Here is a 21,303-nt window from a genome sequence, read left to right as displayed (position 1 = left end):
CTCTCCTTGGGATGCAAGCACTGAATTTTTCACTGCTGCTAGTGTGAGTCCTCACCCACGTGTCTTGTGTGTTGAGCTAATGAGCAAAGAAGAAAAATCAGTTATTAGGCTAGTGCTCAGACTTTGGCCTACATGATGTCTTTAAATTTATAGTGCAAGTGTTGCAATGTAATTCTCAGGCTGGAAGAAGACTGTTCTGTACAATTTCTAGTATGTATTTGTATGACCAGTGCAATGAGATTGTGAATCAATATGGTGTGTGTTGTATCAGCATAATTTTAGATTAATTTCTGAATCAGTAAGTCATGTAGTCCTCAGAATATATGAAAGTGAACATGATATGTGCACAAAGAAAGAAAATGTGATAGGGAACACTTCCATTTATATTTAAGCACAGATGGTGATGAGCATGGGAAGAGCTTGAATTGGTCAGAATTGCACGAAGTTAAGTTCGCCATGTGCCCTCTCCCTCCCATGTTCCCTCTTGCTTACTTCTAGAGGTTTTTTCCTTCTTTCTTTTTCATTGCAGATTTAGTTCTCTTCTCAGCATTTTGCTTACATTGTTGATACAGCAGTGTTTGTTCAGCTCAGACCAGGAGAGGTATTTGATTTTGCAGCTGACATTTATTTACAGGGTCACCTTTTAGTCTCTATGTAAGATTGCTATTCCTTATGAATGGTGTCTCAGGAGCAATATAATCTACTAGCTAAGGGATCTTGGAGAAAACTGTCTCTTTCTCCGAGTCCCTGGTAAAAGGCAGATGGAGGCATGCATTGTGCATTAGGTTATCACTTTTTCTAGAGCTTATATCAGTTGTTTGAGACATAAGAAACCTCCAAGACTGCATCTGGCTGAAGGTTTTCTAGTAGTTTACTGCTGTTACTGACGTGTGTAGCTTAGCTTGTATGGATGGTTTTGAATGGCTGGCTTTGAGCAACCTGATCTAGTGGAAGATGTCCCTGCCTGTGGCAGGGAAGGAGTTGGAATAGATGATCTTTAAACATCCCTTCCAACCCAAACCATTCTGTGATTCTGTGGATCTCTAAGAAGCTTTTACTGCTGTTTTTCTCTAGTGCAAGGATCTGCTTTGCATATTCCCAGTCCTTGCTTCTTTACTACTAGGAGCAGAGGGTACTGTGTCTTTGAATGTTTTGACACTCATTGCTTTAGTTCTTGACTCACAACTTATGTAAGTCTCTTGAGTAGGTTTCATGTTGCTATTTAGAGGTGATGATATGTTTCTTGTGGAGATACCATGGAGGCAAGGAGCTTTAGCCATTGATTGTCTTGCTTTCTTGTCCTTTTCTCATGATTTTTGATACTTTTTTGTTTGTATGAATAGTCGTGAAAGGCAAAGGGATAGAAAATGAGTTCTTGGAAAAACATGTGCCCTTAAATGCAGATGTAGGCACGTAAATAGTTATATTCAAATTTTAAATTTTGCTGGACAGAAGAATCGCTAGGTACCTCCAGGTGAGTGGCCCCTCTAATATGAGACCACTGCTGTTAAGGTGCTCAAACGTGGATGTGAGAAACGTAAGTCCAGGTGTTCAGGTCTAAACGCTTTACGTAACATTATAAAATGGGGAAGTGGAAAGAGGAAGAGTTGGGAAGTAAGGAACAAATAATACAGTGGCTTGTGGGGAAGCCTCAGATACTCAAAAACAGTTTTGTAGGCTTAAGTGTTTTCAGCTTTTAAAAATGTTAACTTTCTGCACCATTTTATTTAACTTTTTGTTATAATCTTCAGGCTTCTCCTTCCTAACTTTTCTTTACAGCTCTGTAAGCTGGAAACCTAAGGGGGAAGAGCAAGTGAGAACAAGCATGACTTAGATTCTCACATTATCAAGAATGTGGTGTCAGGGAGGGGAGGAAGATAAATTCGTGAATAATACCATGCAAAAAACTTCAGAACCTGGAACCACTCCAGGCCACGGGAGATCCTGTAAAGTTTCGTGCCTTGTTTGTGTAAGATGGTCTGAAGGTTATTTTCTTCTTGTCTCTGAAAGAAAACTGACTCCAGACCTACTTGAAGTCTTGTGGGATTTGCTAAAAATCATGGCAATGGGTAACAAAAGTCCAGGGTGAATACAGCAGTTAACTCTAGATAGATGATTGTTTTGGCTTTCTGTCTTCATACTTCTAAACTTATTTCTGTTAAAATGTTCATTGTTAGGCTTGTAAAATGTCTGTAGGGTCTTCGTAAGTTTTCTTGAAGTGGTCTGGAGGAAAAATATTAGGACCATGTTCTTCAGGAAAATTTTTTAAATCTTTACAGTAGAGTATAAACTCTGTATATATATTCGTCAGAAGGACAAAACACTTATTTTGCTTTGTTCAATAGATTTCTTGTCAAATAGGAATGTGTATTTGGTACATACTGTGACTTTCTCCTGATACTTTATGCTTCTTGTTGTGCACCTGTAGGATACTTGTTTGACTCGTGAGTGAAGTATCATGTATGGTTGTAAGATTTATGTTCTGCATTTTAAGGACTCTGTAGTGTACAAACCTGATCTTTAATATGTAGTTTCTTTCTGTGTACTCTGATGGGAGCATTGCTCCTCTGGTACTAGAACAGCTTTGAGTTTGTTGATAGTAGTAGTGATCTTTGCTTGCCTTGCTACAAATATGCTGAGTGGGCTTTTCAGGGATGAGATTTACTGCTTACGTTAGCAAGTTCTGCAAACAGTATCTGACTTAATAATTTTTCTTTCTGCTTGTAATTACACGTTACTTCTCTTTGTTAATGCCTTTAGAACTTCTCAGTTCATTATCAAGTCTCAGAACATAATTTAAGGAAAAATGCGTATCCTGACTGGTCATAATGAGGCTGAAATTCCATCTTGGACTTCTGGTGTCATCACAGAACTGGGATGGAATTACAACTTTAATTTATGAACTGTGTGGGATACATTATTTATTACTGTACATTAGAAAATGATTAATCTCTGCTTGTGTTTCAAGGCTGTCCTACTACTCTGAGTCCCCAGGAAGTGCTGAGACATTGTAGAACTTCTTGTGCGAAGTACAGCTTTATGAAGCTGCGGAAAAGACCGCTGCATTATTCAAAAACTGCTAGAGGTGATCAAAATTTATGAAGCCACTATAGGGTTTTCCTAACTAGTAGAATTCCTACAAGGCTTTACTTTGCTAAACCTGAGCATTTCCTTACCTTTAGTCCCTTTCAAGTGTTTCATTTCACCTAAAGCCATGATCAGATAAATGGGTTGAGGAGCACTGTGTTTTAAGGACCCTGATTCAACAAAGCACTTCAACCATAGTCAGGCTCCAACTGAAGACAATGGAAATTAATCATGTGCTTAATTGGTTTGCTGAATCAGTTCTTCAATTTCTACTTCTTTGGTTGTTTGTAAAACCTATTTCTTAGTTTGTCCTTCACTTCCCAGAATTATGTGTGAGTATGTGTGCATGCACGTACATGCATGAGTCCATGAATACAGGGAAGCTGCAGGGGAGCAATACAAGCTAATGGAAGATTGCTATAAAATTAACTGATTCTTCCAGTTTTCATTCCAGTGACTATTTTTTTAATGCATTTTGCTCTTATACATTAAATTTTTATGAGCATTTTCAATACTAGGAAAGCCGGTAATCAAGTTCTGGTATATAATTACTAGTACTGTGTAACTAGTTGTAATGTCCACAACTATGGCTGTGATGAATTTGAGTCACAACATTCTTTCACAGCCAGTTTTCAGCGGGGTTTAGCCTTTCTACAGGAACTGAGAATTTGTCTGTTTTTGTTTTACAGCCTGTGGACGTGTGTTTGTACAGAGACCTAGTACCAGCCACAACACCATGCAGCTGTTACCAAGTAACATAACTAATCCATGCCTCTTCATAAACAGAATTTGAGATTTGGGGGCAGGAGGGTTGCAATTTTGCATTTGCAACTACTGTGCTCCGATTTGGAGAAAAGAGAAAAGACAAAAAACCAAACCCAAACCCTAAAGGTTTGAAGGAATTCTAATTAATAAGCCCTAGCAAAATGTCTTCAAAGTACTCAGCACTGTAAGATCTGAAGAAAAGAACTAGATATTTGTAAAAGATCAAACAGAGACAAATACCTTAAGAAAAGAAGTCACTGATGTAAATTAAGTGAATACTTTATACTAGTACAAAAGTATTACAACAAATTAAATACTCCCACTTTTTAAGGTGGCATTTTTATCTAAGGCTCTGATGACATGTATAAACCACTCAAGTTTCAGTCTTGTGGGTTATATTGTCACCAGAAGCTCTGACTAATAATACAGTAAAGTCTTACAAATGACAGTTGCATATAGTATGACTCTAAATGACTTTTTTTGGTGTTTTATTATTGTCATATGTTTAAGAAAAAAAAGAAGAAAGTAAGTTGCAATGCCTACTGACTAATTGGACCTAGTGGGGAAGTGCTATTCTGGATTTAATTTGGGTGGCCGTATTATAAATCACAGATGTATAATCTAAAACACAGTGACAAAGCTGATAATCCTTGAGGTGTAAGAATCTTGAAGCTGGTGTAGAAAAAGACATACAAAATACGCTGGCAGCTCTCCTCCACACAAAATTAAAATGATTGTCATTTTTGCAGGGAACACCACGGGAATCAGAATTAGAGACATCCACCCCTCTTCAGTTTGAGAGCTGAAGAGATGACTGCAATTTCTCTGCAGTTTCAGCCCGCTACAGCTGTATAAATAGATTGCTGGCGCTGTGCAGATCTGTGCGGGACCAATCGCCGTTCCCTTCTACATCATGAGGAGATGCAGAAGAGCAGTCCTCTGCGACTACCTGTCCCGTGCCACTCGTACCGAACAGTTAGGTTGGGACTTGGAAGGGCAGAAAGGCTTGCTCAGATGATGCTCTCTGCTTTGAAGGAGTCAGGCATGAGGCTTATGCAGATCTAAGCTAATGTTTTAAAGCCTCATTTGGATCTTAAATGGGACATGGCATTTGTGCTAGCTTTCTGAATGAATTGCAGCCTTGGGCAAATGCAGTACCATGTGACTCAGGATAATACATCACATCAACAGAGAGGAAACCAGCTGTTAAGCATGGAGGCAGTTGTTTAATTGTGTTATGATAGATACACAAGACTGGAAATAAATACTGAGCAGCATGAATTTTATACATACACTGGAATTTCTTACTTTGCTTGCTAGTTCTCTACAGGTGCTGTTGGCATTTGTGTAGGGAGCGGCTTTGCTCTAAGTATGATAAGAGAGGTAGAATGAGGATGAATGTAAAAGTTTAAGGGTGGATTTCTCAATTTCCTTAAGCTGCCTGTCTCTCCTGGTGGTTGTAGGGCAAAATTATGTTGAACCATCACAGTCCAAAAGAGTTGGGTCTTGCTCCTGGCAGCCAAGGGGGACACCCTGGGTGTATATTTCTCGACACATGTGAAGGACGCAATCCTCAGTCCTCTGTGTGAGGAGCATAAGCTCAAAAGCAAACTGGAGGAGAGAAAGAATGGCAGTAGGTTTTAACGTAGAATTTGGGTCCAGTAACTTCTTGGCATAGGTGCCCGGCTCTGGGAACTGAGTCTTAAGGTAGCATTCTTATACATGTAGGAAAGTGTACCAGCCACTCCTTTCTCCTGCAGGTGCTTCCCTCTTACTTTGCCTGCAGAGCTAAACTGGAGAGACGTGGTGCTGCTCACTCCGGCGCAGGGTTAGAACTGGTCCAAGCTTTGTTCTTCAGAGCACGAGCTGTTTTATTGTCCAAGTTTTCTTTTAAGATCAGTAAAGATGAGGTCGTCTCGTTGGGGCTGGGTTGTACCTGCCTTGGTGCATTGCATGAGCTCGTGAAGTTGTGTAATTGTAAGTTTATTGTCATACAACGAATAACTGATGGCGTAATTTGTATTTTCAAAATACATAAGCAGCTCAACCTAATCAGGTGGTGTGGTAAATATTTCCAGGAGATAAAAACAAAGTATTAGGGCAGGTGAATGGAGTTACAAACTTCCTTTAATGAGCTGCATATTGTTTGATCGTGTTTTTTCATATACATGAGCTTCTGCATGCCAGATTCTAGTACTAATTGGCATCTACTTCACAGTCCTGGAGAAATAATATTATAAATACTGGAATCAGTCAAAATGAGTGGATGTGTCAGTTTGCCTTTCAGACTACTGTGACTAACAGGTGATTAGTACAAATAGTAGAAGGCTCATTTCTCCTTTTTCTTGCTCCTGGAAATACAAAGAGAGGGAGACCTGGGGGAGCACAGGGGATGTGTTCAGCTCCTCCAGACAGCTAACAGCAGTACTGCTGACTGGGTTGGATTACAGTTGTGGCTGTGCAGGTGTTTAATTTGCAAATCTGAGCAGTCCTGCTCACTTATTGAAGACCCTGAAGTTAAGCACATAAATGGTTTGGAGCTGGAAAGACCCTTGTTGGCTCATTCTGGAGAGTTTGCAGCAAAACCTTATGATGCAGGAAACCCCCCCAAATGACAAGTCTTTTATCTCTTAGGGTGAGTGGCTCATGATGTCGATGGGATATGAAGTGGAGGGAATGCGTGTCTGTTTGTTCATGTATGCCAGCAGTCTTCAATGCTCCAAAAAAATGCAACAGGTTAAATTATCTCATGTTTTTGCATGCAGATCAGCTACTGTTATTTTTCAAAGACACAAACTTAAAATACCAAATGTTAATTTAAGCAAGTTTTTAAGATATGCGGAAAGCACTTCTGGAAAAATACTCAAATGAGAGCAAAGGATTTAATTTTTTTTTAATTAAAGATTTTTCTGTAGTACAAATGTGTCAGTGCTTGGTGAAAATTGCACTCGTTGGAACTTGGGAGAGCAGGGGGAACAGTTCACTCTTTCACAATGAAGAACAGTTTGTTTTTAATGGTAATGAGAAGATCCTGGTAATAACTGTGAAAAGGCCTAGGAAAGTAGTACGTTCACGGGTGGATGAAATCTTTCTATAGAGTTTGGATGTCTTTCTGAAAATGTGATGCTGCAAATTTTTGAGCTTGGTGCTACTCACTTGTATTCAGTGGAAGGATGATGCCCGCTATGGAGGGGGTTCTAGGCCAAAATTGCATGGCCTGTTATATGGATTAGCATAAGCCTAAAAGAGCATAATGGTCCTTGCCGATTTTCAAATTCTCTTAATTTTTGCTTAAAGCCTTAAGTTGATTAATCTAGCTAAATAAATATAGCATATTATTATATCATATTATATCATATTAATATTAATCATATAATAAATATATGAATGTAATATAAATGGGTAAATACATAATAATGTAATATAAAATTACATTTAAATATATACCTATCTGTTGAGGCACCTGCATTTTAGCATAAAATGAGAGTCTGGGGACTAGTACGAGGAGGTGTGTTTGTACCTTTTTAGACATTGCTCTACTTCTTTTAAAGCAATTATGTAATGATCACTGGCTTTTTTTAGTAATATACCAGTTACTGAAAGCGGGATGTTGTCTATTTTGCCCACTTGAAAGAAAGTTGTGCAGTTGGTTTCCTTATAAACCTCGGTCGGTCATCCTGCAGAGACTGGCAGAAGGGTTACTTTCATTTTCTGCAGGACAGTGGTGATGAGAAAGTTATGTGGTGTTACGATCACTAGCTGTAGATGCACCAAAGGGAAAGCCTAGGTGTAAGATTGAGGAATGTTGGAAAAGATAGTATAATACTAAAAATCACAGTAATTGGTGCTGGAAAATGGAACTGTTGAGTGCTAGCTTTGTCATGACAAATATTTGCAGGTTGAAAGCAGTTTCGTCCTCAAGTCTGAATAAATGCTGGAGAGATTAGACTGCCCTGCAGCCCACGTTAGTACACGCGTGTGTATGTAAAGAGGTACAATAACCTAAATAAATTAGAGGTTTGGGGTTTTTTTCTGTTTACAAATGCTGTTTGTCAAAATTGAAGAGACATATGTAGCCATATGCAGTATTGTGAATGTTCCATGAACTTAGCTTTGTTCCTGATGTTGTCATTGTCTATCTTATATTATGAATCACATTAAGGAAAAATAACTTGTTTCAACCATCCAGGGGAAAACCCCTTTCTCTATCTCACCTCTCCCCAAAAACCCCAGCCACCTACTTGTCCTGTGTCATCTGAAGCAGATTCGAATCTGTTATCTGTACCTAAATCTGCAGATAGACTTTTCCTGTCTTGCATAGGAACAAAATGTTGTCCCATTTTCTGTAGTTGCAATTTAGTAATATCACAAACAAGTTACAGTAGTAAACTTAATGTGTTACAGAAATGGAACAGAGGAAAGATTACAGTTTAATTCCCCAGAAAATATACCTAATATTATTCATAAGCATAATGCAATTCACAGTGAGTAAAAGTAAAGCTGTGTTTCAAACCACCATAGGTAAAATAAACCTCCCTGGGCAAGACTATGCTTGGATTTGATACTAATGAATCTTGCAGAACTGGCACTGCAGTTCTGAGTTTTAACATCAGATCCACTTGTTTACCTTTCTTTCCAGTCCAACATAATTTTTCATGGTCCAAGACCGATGTTTTAGTTTGTTTTCTTTCTGGAGCATGCTATCTCCCTCTCAGTCTCTCTGCAGTAACATTGGAATCCACTGGCCAGTTCCAGCTAAATTTAACAGACAGGTTGAGATTACAAAGTCCTTGAACTCCTAGCAGTTTTACGAAACAGGCAGCTTGATATAGGACAATGACAGAAATTAGTGACCTTTCTGAAGGAAAGGCTCGCCTGTGTTACCATGGATGTGAGAGCACACTGGGGTGCGAGCTGTTGTGGGTGCTCCCAGTGCAGCGCTGGCTTTGCTCAGAGTGCGTGTGTCTTACTGGGCATGGGGTCACCTACCTGCGGGAGGCAAAGCCACAAGAAACCAGCCTTCATGGACTTCACAGCTTATGGGACCCCTTAGTCTTTTAAGGAGGGAGAATATCCTAACTCCCTTTGCTTCTCCCACACTTTCCTAACAAATACGGTATTTTTAGGTTTCCAGCTTTCCTCTGCTCTAAATTAACAGCACCTTCACTCTTGCTTTCTGTGTTCTGCAGGAGGCAAATGGAGCCCAAGACAAAGTGATGTGACCAGGGCTGTATGAGAGACATAACATGGTGCTGGCCTGTGCAGCTGACCTGGGAGGTTAGAGCCCAACCACTCACCTTTTCTCTCCTGTGTGTAGAGTCACTAAAAAATTCAGTTTAAATGCACAGATCAGTTATTAAAGGTACTGGACCTTCTTGGATGGCTCTCAAAAATGCAAGATGAGGAGTTAGGCACAAAGCTGTGCTCTCTTAAAAATTAACCAGACTAGAAACTATGTCTCTGGCCAGTTTAATACATAGAAACAATTGTGTTTGAAGGAAATGAACACAGATCTACAACGCTTTGAAGAGAGAAACCGAACAGCAGTCATGACAGGGCCCAGCTTCCCCTGCTGACTTTGTCCTTTTCATTCATGAAAAATGGACAGTGGTGGTGAAGTGAGACTGTGGATTTTACATATACTTCCTCCGCACTTGGGCTTTCTGCTTGCGGTGAGCTTGGAGTCTTCTCTTGCATGGAGGGCCAGTGGAAGGCACACGAAGGAAGAAGGAAGCTTTCAAGAAGTTATTGAGTACTAGGAAAGCATTTCACTTGGCCTCGGCCAGGTCCTCAGCACAGTGGTCAATGTCACTCCTGCTCACGAATTTGCTGCCAGGTCCAGAGCAGTTTAGCAGAAGTTGAACAGATGGAGCGATGAGGTTTAGTTGGTTTCCTGCAGCAGGAACACAAGGACGTTTCCATCACCAGGTATTTCTTAGCAACTTTGAGTGGAACTCTTGAGCGTTATATTCTTGTTACTGCTAGGGACAAACAGCTTATGAGGAAAAGATCTTTTTCCCCTTATTGATAATGCCTTCAACAAATGTGGTGGAATGTATAGACAGGTGGTTTCTAGCCAGTGGCCTGCAGACCTCTGTGTGGCCTGCAGACCTCTGTAGGCTCAGCAGGTGCTTCTTAATAGGTGGCAAAAGGTAACTGAGAAAGTTAGACATTCATGCTATAGGATTCTTAGCCTTTAATGCACTGCAAAAAGGTGCAATGATTGTCTTATTACTTGAATTAATTATGAGAAATTTCAAGATTTTGGAGGTCTTTTTAATGACATTTGGCAAGAGATCATAAGATCCGCTGTGAGGAAAAAATACCAGACGATATTTAACATAAGCTCAGATGACAACATAGTCACATTTAAAAAGCACTAGTGTGTAAAATTTTCTGCTGGCTGTTTTTACAACTAATGCTTGAAGTTTATTATATTTTTCATGGGGTTTAGTGGGTGAAGGGTAGTACCTTTTTCTGTCTTTTTATCCAGTTTCTTTTACTTTTCCCTTCTATAACCATTCTTCACTATTTTGGTGCAAGACAAAGAAAATACTTTGAAGAGTAGAAGAACTCATTGTAAAACTACAGAAATTAGGTTAGTTGTTGTAGCTGAAACTACTTTGATTTATTCTCTTTTCTCATCATTGTTCACTTCAAAATGCTCTTGCTGCTGTCACTATTACACTGATGCAATATTACAGTAGAATATAATAATATCATTTTATTTGGTGCCATAAAGATGAATGAGAGCAGAATATTTGGGTTTTGTGGTTATGCCTACATTAGCAAGTAGTATGGACCAAGTGGTGACTATCTGTATAGTGAAAAACTTGGTGCTGTGCTCATGAGGTTCACACCAGGCACATTTCAGGGTTACTTTTACTTCTGAGCAGTGTGGCGCTGTTAACTGCGTGCTCTGGAGAACATGATACTTCTAGTTTAGTTCCTCGCAAGAAGGATTCAGTTCACATGCTTCAGGACCATCCCACAGTGCAACCAAAAGCCCAGGCAGGACAGATTATCTGGAGACTTTCTTCAAAAACTACATGCCTGATCTGGACAAAAGCAGTAAGGTAGCTTCCCTTGTGGGAAGAAGGGATGGAAAGAAAGGCATATTTCAGCGATCTGATCTTGTAGCTGTACCAGTTAGTAAAACACATTTAATATTTTTTCTTTCTTAATGTTCTTTCTTCCCTTTTTGTAGTTATTACTGAAAGGGGAAGGTTGGTGTGAGTAGGCCTCAGAGAAGGAAGGCTCTTTTGAGAAGTTAGAAAGAAGAAATCTTCTATTGAAAGAAGGATCATATCTTCCTTAAGGAGTTTATACAATGCCACGTGCACATTAGATGCTTAACCAGTAGTGACCCATGTCTAGCAGTTTGTGCTTGACCTGCTGACATGAACGTGTGCCTCTGGAGACAGTGCTCTTGCCCTTAAATTAAAGAGGGTGGTCAGATCCTGCACTGAACTGAGGCTATCGGTCATAGTAAAACACTGGCAGGGCATCCTTTATTTAAAGGTGTGTAGGCTCTTTTTGGTGTGTGTCCTGAGGCAGAGAAGGAACATATGGTATGGTGAGATGTAATGTCGTATTATTGCTAGCATGACTTGGAAAAATATGTGATGTTACCTTAGAGAGTAGGTGTGAGAGCGAATCTGGCAGATGTGACAGTCCTGCTTTCTGGATCTGACAGTTGGCAGCCCAGAGATCCTACTACCAAACCTGGTATTTGCTGAAATGCTCGTGTTACGATTTGTGTTGAAGAAAAGGAAGTAGAAATAGAGATGACATAAGCAGTACGATGTTGTTTTTCTTTAAAAGAAAAAAAAAGCCTGGACAAGTAGACTTAGACAAAAGCTTCATCTTTCTCAGTGTCCTGTCTCTCCTTGATTAAAAGAGTAGATTTGTCTACAAAAGCCAACCAGCTTTTGTAGCCAACCAACTCACCGAATCCAGGCAGAGGACAACTTTCCTTCATCTGCCTGGAAGATTTTAGTTGCTGGCCAACCTACTGGCCTAGTCCTGCCGATCTCAAAAAGTAAGAGCAAACTACAGTGATGCCGACCTGGTTGTGGCTTAGTCAGATTTCTGTTCTAAAAAAAGCTTATGGTGAGGCCTCCAGTTTCCTGCAACAAAGGTCACCACAGGTTTCTGCTGAAGTGTCCTGTACTCTGTGGAATTGGAGATATGTAAATGTATAAGGAATATTGATTGTTCAATATTTCTATAAAGCAGCAAACAACTACATCTCCAAATCCAACCTCTTATAGCTAGAAGGTGGGTGAGCCAGAGTAAGTAAAGCAGAAAGTAATGGGGTAAAAAAATACCAGACTTGTCTGTCCCAAAGAACATGAAATTTCTTTTCTCTAGAGCCGTTGCATTTGAGGAGCTCAGTATGTATCTGGACATTGCAAAGCATGCCATACTTCATTTTCTTAGCACCTCTTTCTAAACTATATGTGCCCTTTAGCAGAGAGAGATGCTAACCCCTTGCTTTTCATGAGCAAAACATTAAAGTTTTTCAAAAGCATGTTCTTGTCCAGCCTAGCTTGAGGGTGGGTGGATGGTGTTGAGCTCCTCTTCTGTTGGCACTCTGGGTTTTGCAGAGCCGGGGGCTGCCGAGGGTTATGCCTCGGTGGGTGCAGGCAGTGGTGTGGCAGGGTCCCCTGCCACAGGGGGAGGCCGCCGATGTGAGGCACAGTCAGTCTCTCCCAGGCCTTCCTGCGGCGCTCAGATGCTGGGGCGAGGGGACACTTCAGAAGAAACGCTTAAGGAATGATTATGACTTGGAAAGAAAGACCTAACCACCCCTCTGAGCAAGCAGGACAGCATTGCTCTGCGGGTCACCTTTTAATGATAAACCAATGGCTGCATCAAGGCCATGGAGGCAGTGAGTGAGGGCCCATGGCCCTTCCTCCAAAAATCATGTGATAAAGTCGCTCTCGGCTGTTAAGAAAAGAGGGGAGTTTATTGTGTTTGATACACCAAATGGGAACACGTGCCTGACCCTGCCAGATCCTAGGCAGAGGCAAGGGAAGGCAGCAGCCCCGTCTCTGCGAGACTGGGAAAGAGTCCCTGTCCCTGTGACAGCAGGTGCCCAAAGAGCCCAGTGCTGCCATTTCTCCACCCATCATAGCTTGTCCCCAAATGAGATCGCATTTTAGCACTTTGCTTTGCTCTGATCCGATCTTGGCTCCGTCCTGTTACACATGATGGTACCATGGAGGTTTTGTCCAGGCCCACCCCAGAACCGCTTGGCCTAGAGGGACAGTGAGGGAGACCGACAGTCCTGTCTGTTGCCCCAGCTTGGAGGTAGGCAAGCCGGCCCCAAATCCAAGAATACAAGCGGAGTCTTTCTCTGTAGTTTGACCTGGGGTTTCTTTCTTTTTTTTTTTTTTTTTTGCTTTACTTGATTCTTTGTTTCCACTGCCGTGGCTTTTCATCAGTTTTGAGCAGAGTCAACTCATGGCAGCATAAGGAACGTACAAGTTGACTAGAATGGAGCATCAGCTCAGTCTGTTCAGCTCCATCAGCCCTCTGGGAGAGGCACCACTGTGAAATGAAGGAAGGCCAGGGGGGAAAGAGGGGTACCACTGGTGGCATTTTATCAGGCTGCTACTCTTGTGATATTTGATTTTCTTAAAAAAACCCAAACAAACAAACAAAAAAAAAAAAAAACAAAACAAACAAACAAGGGGGGTGGGGGGTGTTGTCCATCTTGGCCTTTGTTAAAAATCAAAATATTTCTGCCTTCTAAGTGCAGAACAGCACAGCACCTGTTGCATTCCTATGGCTTTGAAGCCAGAAGGCAGAGAAAAAACCTCATGATTTTTGTCCAGTCTCACAGCTTTCAAGGGAAGTACTGCGTTTGGAGGAGATGTGTGCTGATTGACTATCATTTAATTCTTGGGGGTTAGCAGTACCATATGCTGCAGGTGTGATGTGCGGCTGTTTTAAGGGGAGCCTGGCTGAATTCAGCTGCTTTGCAGCTGGCCGGGTTAATGCCACATGTATGGGAGGAGGAAGGGGGATTTGTACTTCAGAGTGAGCCTTCATTTAGCTCTGCTGGGAGCTGGAGAAGCCAATCGCCGCCTCATTTGTTGCACTGGGAAGAATGGAAGAGCTGACAAAATACTCCTATAGTTTGTTAGAAGCTGCATTCATTTCTCCAGAAGGGGGAGAGTGGAGTAGTTGGATGCTGGGAGGGATGTGCCTAATTCAGGACTCTCCTTCCTCCCTGACTTGAACCCAGACACTACAGAGAAAAATCAAGACATTTAGATATGGGCTCTCAAATCTACTCACATGTGTTTTTGCAAAGTCCAGCATATCTGACTGTCGAATGAGGCTTTGTATGTGCGATTGAATAGCTCTGTATTAAGAGTCACAGTTGTTTTTGATACCATTGAGGTTACTGAAAATATCATAAATACACAGAGGTGCAAGCCATGAGTGGACGGTGACTACAGGAAGAGCGCATGTGTGTGTGGCAGGCCTGCCGCTGCTTTCTGATTGTGAAATTTGGCTCACAGTATCATGATGTAGCAAAAAAAAAAAAAAAAAATTGAAGTCTTTTTGTTACGCTGAACTTTCAGTGTTTGAAATTGTTACCTCTTCCTTTTTTTTTTTTTCTTAATAGAAAACCAGAAAATGTCAATGTCCTCCATCACAGTTAAATCTCTTTTCATTAGACAAACCCTGATTTGCTGCTCCTGTAAGGATCAGATGGGTAATGGAAGCTGTACAGCAAATTAATGTATGCTACTTGAGATAGTAAAATGCAGGGCTACAATAGGCCTTTTTTCAGCAGCTGTAAAGCTGTTGTGTGACTACAGTGAATCCATTCAGTATCCCCCACGCTTGCTGGGAGCACCCAGGAGAAGAGAGTTGTACTAGTGAAATGACTATCCAGCAAAATGGTTTCAGAGGAACAGGCTGACAACTCACTCCTCATTTTGGTTTATGGGATCTTTTTCTGTGGATGTGAAGTTTCAACCTCACGTGAGTTAAGAGATCTATAACTTTGTCCACGTTACCAGATTATCCACTAAATCAGCATGGGTGCTGTGTTCCTTGCATCAGCCCTCTGAGATGGGGGAATACTGTTATCTTTGCTGTAGAAGAAGGGGAAACTGAAGCACAGGAAAATTAAGGTTAAGTGACAACATGCATTAAGAGCCAAACTCTTATATGTTAGTTGCACTGCAGAAGCTCAAGTGCCATTCGGAGCTATTTCAGCCCTTCAGGAAGTGTTCCATAGCATTTGTCCATAGGTCATGCAATGGAAGATAGCTGGGGATCTGGTCCTCAGACAACATTATTTGTCTCTTTAAACAGAGCATTAAAAATGTAAGTATGCAAGTGAGAACAGGAGGATTTTATGCTGATTTTGATCTTAAAATAGAATCCCTGGCCACCTTGTATTTGATTTGGGGAAAAAAATGAGAGGCAGAACCTAGTTGATTCAGCAGAGTGACAAGCCGTAAAATAATCCCTTTAACACATTTTCTTAAATTAAGAATGGTTTCTAGGTGGCATGAGTCATGGACAGAGTGTCCTCATTTCACTTTGAACTTCCAGCCTTCTCTGGATTTGTGTCACAGCTTTAGAGGGCTTTGTCCTCTTCCTGCAAGTCTGTAGGCTTGGCTGTTGCAACCTTTATTCACGTTGAGAGCAGGCTCCTTCAAGCAAGCAGCTACACCACGTAAGCACGAGCAAGCACGGTGGAGTGGGGGAGCAGGGTGATTTGAATGGAGTATTTTGGATTTGTTTGTACCATAAGCAGTTCTGGGGAGTGGTGAGGTAGGTGCAGCAGCCTCTGCACAGGTGTCAAAGGAAGCCCACTGTCCCCCTTGTTTGTGTGTTGGTCTTTGCTCTGAGTCCAGGAGTGTGTGTGGGAATAAACTGCGATGTAGAAAGCTGTACTTTTTAAATTTCTGACTGCTTTTGGAAAAGTTGTATTTTCTGAAGTATGTACAGCCACAGAAGGCTGTGGATAATGTCTCTATTTCTTAATTAAAAGCAATGGAAAATATTATTCAGAGCTGTCTGTCTGTCCTAGCTGAGGAAGAAAACCAAAGCAGTCTGGCTTCCATGCACGCGAGGTCAAATCCTCCTCTTTTCTGTGTTGTGAAAGTTTGTTGGCTTCAATGGGGATACTCACAGGTGTAGCCCCAGGAATGGTTTGTCTTTCAGGCTTCTTACAGAGCAAGAATGAATATAGTTGGTGCTAAAAATTGCTTGTAGAGAAATAACTGGGATGCCTATAATCCGGAGGGGCCATGCAAATGCAAGACCGTGCTCTCAGAGGGAGACTGAACTCTGCGCTGGCTGGCAGCGTTTTCTTCTCGTAGCCAAGGGATTTTCCTGCTGACAGAGCCTGGTTTGGAGGCTCTACGTACCCAGCCAGTTCCTGGCCTGCCTTGCTGCAGGTATGGGAGAGGGAGGAGGGTGAAACGGGGGGTGGTGAGAGAGTGCTCTGGTAGCAGCACTCGCTGAAAATTCAGAACCGTTCAGACCTTTTTTGGTGATGGTGGAGAATGTCAAAATTGATTGTATTAGAGACCTGCCAGTTTCTCTTACTCATTTGCTTCTTCGCTCCTCCTCCCTTCCTTCCTCTCTCGTCAGCCGGGCTGGGTTTTGTAGTGCTAATGCTGCGTTGCTTCTCCAGCATGGCTACTACTTCCCCCACACCACTACTACAGAAATACTACAGTAACTCAGTGAAGATTTAGGGAGTTGGCCGTATACATATTATTAGTGGTAATAACAGTGATAGTAATAATAATAAAACTGATGATTGCTCTCCCGTGTAACATTTTGATACTTTACATAATGATTTTTCTTCTGATTTGTATCTCTGGGCTTTCTTTCCTTCTCACCTTCATAAATTTGTGGAGTCTGGTATATACTGGATTGTGCTTTAAATGTATACTTAGTAGTGTACTATCTTGCAGATTTTAAAAATAACATATTTTTGAGTGGTCTAAAATAGTGGGGGGGTTGTGTATGTGGTGTTTGTTTTTTGTGTTGTTTTTTTTTTTTTAAAGTACAGCCCACAGGAGAGCATTCATGCTGCTTCAGCTGGGGGGAGTTATCACGCTTGCTTTAGATAATGAAATATACATTGGAGAAAGGTCAGGGATTTCCCCTGAGCCACCCACCAATCGCTTGAAATGACATTTTCATTCTGAGTGTTGCTTGTTTTGTTTTTGTTTAAGATCCTGGAGCACAGGGAGAGAGTTTTAATGCAAAACATCAGAAAAAAAAGGCTGCAACATCTCCTGTGAGAGAGGGGGGAAAAAAGGAGATTTACAATTGCATCTTGAAACACTCGTATGATTTGAGGTAAGTGGTTGGAGGGTCTTGTCATAAGTTACAGTTAGTTTGTAATTAAATTAATCATTATTTACCTCAGAGTGTCGTGATATTTCTGTCGAAGGCAATAAAAACAGATGGGAGAGGGAGGGAGAGAACTTTAATGGCAAACCCAGAAACAGCAGTAAAAATATGTAATGCACTTAGCTTTTGAAAATGGGCCCCATGAGGTCCAATCCCACAAACAGGCAATCATTCTAACGTTTATAAGGGTTAAACCCTGTTTAAATCAAAGAGGCTATTCTCCCTGAAAGTTAGGCATGTGCCTAAATATTTCCAAGTTTGGAATCTATATCATATGGGAACTCTGCAGAAGGAGGCTACTGAAGAACATACAACACAAAGCCAGACAAATGCATATACAATTCTCTTACTGTTGGTGATAATGTCATGAGTAATCTGATTTTACAGCATTTTAAAGTGATATTTTTGTATTAAGTACATAGTTCTTATTTTTATGTTTAAACATGTCCTTGAAATACCAAACTTCTTTGCAGAGCCTGTAAATTCTAAACCCGCTTTAATAATACATCTGCCTTAATTGCTTCATCAGTGTGTCTTTGAACAAGTAGAGTTAAAAGTATAAAGAAAATAATGTCCCCTTTCATAACTAGAGTTGCAAATTGCACTTGGATATTTAAATAGCAGCCGAACTAACAGTTCCCTGACTGAGGCTGAATCATGTTGTCCTGAGTTAATAGGTTTTTTTTAATAAAGGCAGTCATAAGTCCCAGGGAGAAGCTCACCTTTTCTCTCTAGTGTTCATATTTTTGGTTTCATTTCTCATTAGAAAAGAATGACCTCTGAGTCTTTTTTGTCTAGTAAAGAGACAATGTTACAGTTGTAAAACTTTTAGCCACTGAAAATGCTGCATAAATGAAAACTAAAAACTACCAGCCTCTTTCTTAAATAAAAATTTCAAATTATTTACTTTGCTCTGCCCCATGAGTGTGCTGAAGGAGAGAAAATTACTGTAAGAAACCTGCAGAATCAACAAGACCCACATTGAAGAAGCAAGGGATACAATCCAACAAATGTGTAGAATGTCAAAACCCTTTGGCTGGTGGCATTTGCGGACATTTGTTGCTTACCAGGTTTCAGAAGAGAGGAGAGCATAGCCGGGCCCTGGTGATTGCTCTGTATTTGCTTTGTAGGAATAGAGCTATTAAGTTTCTTTTGAAATCAACAGGCTAGCTGCAGGGAGCTAAATATTTCCTTTCTGGTCAGCACAAGAGCCATTGCTTGGGAAATTGTAATAGTCCCGTAGGCATTTGTACTGATTTATCCAAAAAGTTTGAAACCCTTGCAAATCAGTGTAGCCAACTGCTTTTTACATGCAGATCTTGCACTAGGAACTACGAGCCCAAACAGGAATACAAGACTTTCAGTAGGATTCTGAGGCGATTTTTGCAGTTGTGAAATGAGGTATTAATGCAAATCTGTTTGAAACCACTGCTGTACGGCCTTTAGGGGCTCTGGTTCTTACCCTCCTGTCTCTGTCCCCCATCCCTGCAGCTCAGGTGGGGAAATGCCTTGCCCTCTGGAGCAAGCACCCTCATTCAGGCATCGGGTAGCAGTCCTGGCCAAACCAGTAAGAGAAGAGCACCACAGTGACCCACTTGTGATTGCTCTCAGCACACCTTTGCTTTCTCTCCATCCCACTCTCCTGGTGGCGAGCATTCCTCCTCAGCTCTGCAGAGCATAAATCAAAATACTATTATTACTGTCTTTTTTTTTTTTTTTTTTTTCATGGACGTTAGACCAGGGTAACATGCATGATTTCCCTTTCACAGCTTCCTTCTTGTTGCTCTCTGAGGCGGCACACATTGAAGTTCAGGGGAAGGTATCTTCGTACCATCTCTGTGGCCTTTATAATCATTTGATCAGCTCTCTGTTGCAGTCACAAAATTGTTGAATCTTGTTTAGTTTTCTTTGTATCGGAGAGTGCAGGAGCTCATTGGCAAAGTATTAAAGAAAGGGAAGTTCTTTGGTGGCGAGGAACACATTTTAAGATAAATTAAATTGTACCACTACTCCTGCCCTTTCTTGATTATTTTTTTAGCACGTGAAGGAATAATGCCCCCTTTTAATGTGCCCAGAGAATGTCCTGTCGTGTATGCCAGGGAGTTACGTGGGTGCTGAGCTGAGCAGGCAGAGGGACCAACTTTCTCCTGCCTTGTATTTTTCACTGGAAGTGAATACTGGGGACTGAGCCTGCCCGGATTAAACATATGCCTGTTTTGTTTTGCCTTTCTGTGCTCTTCTTTCAGCTGTCAGCGTGCCATGTTCAGATGGCAGTGATCAGTCACAAATTGTCCCTCATCCATGCTCCTCAGCTCCCCTAAACCATTAGTTTTGTAGAGCTCTTCAACAAAGATGGCACCGGTTCGATTTTTTTTTTTTTTTTTTCCTTTTTTTTTTTTCTCACCCCTAGCTAATGGAAAAAGAGATTGTTTGTTTGTGTTTTCCCCTCAAGTCAGCTGCATTAGTTCCCAAAGCAACTTGTGTTAAGTGGAAATGAGGCTTTGATAATATGTGTGCTTGCTGGAGACTCGTTCAGATCCCACCCCCACCCCGCCCTGTATATGGATCTTTTCAATGGAGCGCCTCTATTGTGAATCAGAAGGAAAGTGCACAGGCTGCCAGGCACATAATGGAATTGTTCATTTGTTTCTGTAAGTGTGTGTGAGCCTTTGTAAAGAGGAGGTGGTGGGGACAGAGAATGGAGACCTTTGCTGTGGGGAGCCGGGAGAGTGTAGTGGCACAGCTCAGGGCACCGTTGCGGTGGAATGCAGCTGTGCCAGCTCTGCTCAGCGCTGGTGGGCATTACTTGGGACTTGCACCGCTTAGCATGTCATGTGAAAATGGGTGAAGCTTACGCAGCCACTGACTATGCTGGCTGTAAACCACATAAGGCAAAATATTCGAAAGCTGTAGTATTTTCAATGCTTTCCTTAAACCATGTGCATTGGCTTTAGAAAAAAAGTGATGTAAATATGAACCATGCCAATACTGTGCTTCCTCACTGTGAGGCTATTTATTATAAAGGACGTATGGTATAAGTCATTCTAGTATGGAGTAGATAAGAGCTTGAACCAAAGCCTTGGATCTGAGCCCACCAGCAGCTTTGTAAAAGGCGGGATCCAGATCTAAAGTCAGTGGTTCGCGCAGTTTCTAGTAGAGAGTGGTTTTAACTTACTCCATAAAATGGGAGTAGCCAGAAGTCTTAAATTGAGGCTTTTAAACAAGTTCTTGCCTTTTTCTCACCCACCGTTCTCTTCTGCCTTAGAAAGTTACTGTGAAAGCACACCAGCCATTTTCTCCAAGCCACTGTGGCCAGGACACACCATCTCAGGGAGTGGAGAGGGGCCTCTCCCCCATTAAACAGCCATATGCTTTTTTTCCGGAGGAGTTTTTCTTCTGAGTTAGACCCCCCTTCTGGAAGAAGGTCTTTGGAGATGTGCTGGAGGCTTTGGAGATAGGACCTTGATGTTTCACAGACACCAAGAAACAGTTGATCAGCCTGACACGGAGCAAACCAGACCACAGTGGCTGTACTCCCTACCTATTAAAAAGCCCTCTCTTGTGGTACCATAGCTGAATTACAGACATGAAAAACTATGGCATTGTAAACAAGTAGTTCATAAAGCCTGAACTTTCCCTTCTAAATATAGGACTCTCTTCTTATTCTTCCCCTTCTCCTTTGCCCTTGGACACATTTTTAAGGCTTTTCAGTCTCTAGCTGTGCATTTACTAGAGTGGCATCTGGTTACGTGTTACTTTACACATCTGTTACATACGTCAGAGAGCCAAATCCAGCACCCACAGACTTTATGTGGATTTGCAGCACTCCCTGTGGGACTTTGAATCCATAAGCCAATGAATGGCTTGTGAGTATAGAAAACTGCAGTGTTTCAATATACTGCATATATTACTGCAGTTTATTGGATGTATATTATATATATATATATATTACAGTCCCCTTTGTGTTTGGCAGAGAAAAGCTGGTGTGGGAAAAATGAGAAATGCTGGTGAACTGGGAAGTACTTAGGTATGTCAGTTAATTTGCTC

General features: G+C 41.4%; 1 long non-coding RNA gene across 1 annotated transcript in view; it reads left to right on the top strand.

Moving 5' to 3' along the window:
* Positions 1-19,717, top strand: part of LOC309686747 — a 64,949-nt gene extending 45,232 nt beyond the window's left edge. Inside the window, exons 3-4 of the long non-coding RNA XR_014270573.1 lie at positions 17,076-17,202; positions 19,667-19,717. This is a non-coding gene — a long non-coding RNA (uncharacterized lncRNA). The remainder of the gene's footprint in view (positions 1-17,075; positions 17,203-19,666) is intronic.
* The last annotated feature ends 1,586 nt before the right edge of the window (positions 19,718-21,303 follow it).

This window comes from Vanellus vanellus (assembly GCF_965231255.1).
Source record: "Vanellus vanellus genome assembly, chromosome: 2".
Classification (NCBI taxonomy): Eukaryota; Metazoa; Chordata; class Aves; order Charadriiformes; family Charadriidae; genus Vanellus; species Vanellus vanellus.
The sequence above is the reverse complement of the archived record's forward strand: the minus strand, read 5'-3'. Positions and strand labels throughout refer to the sequence as shown.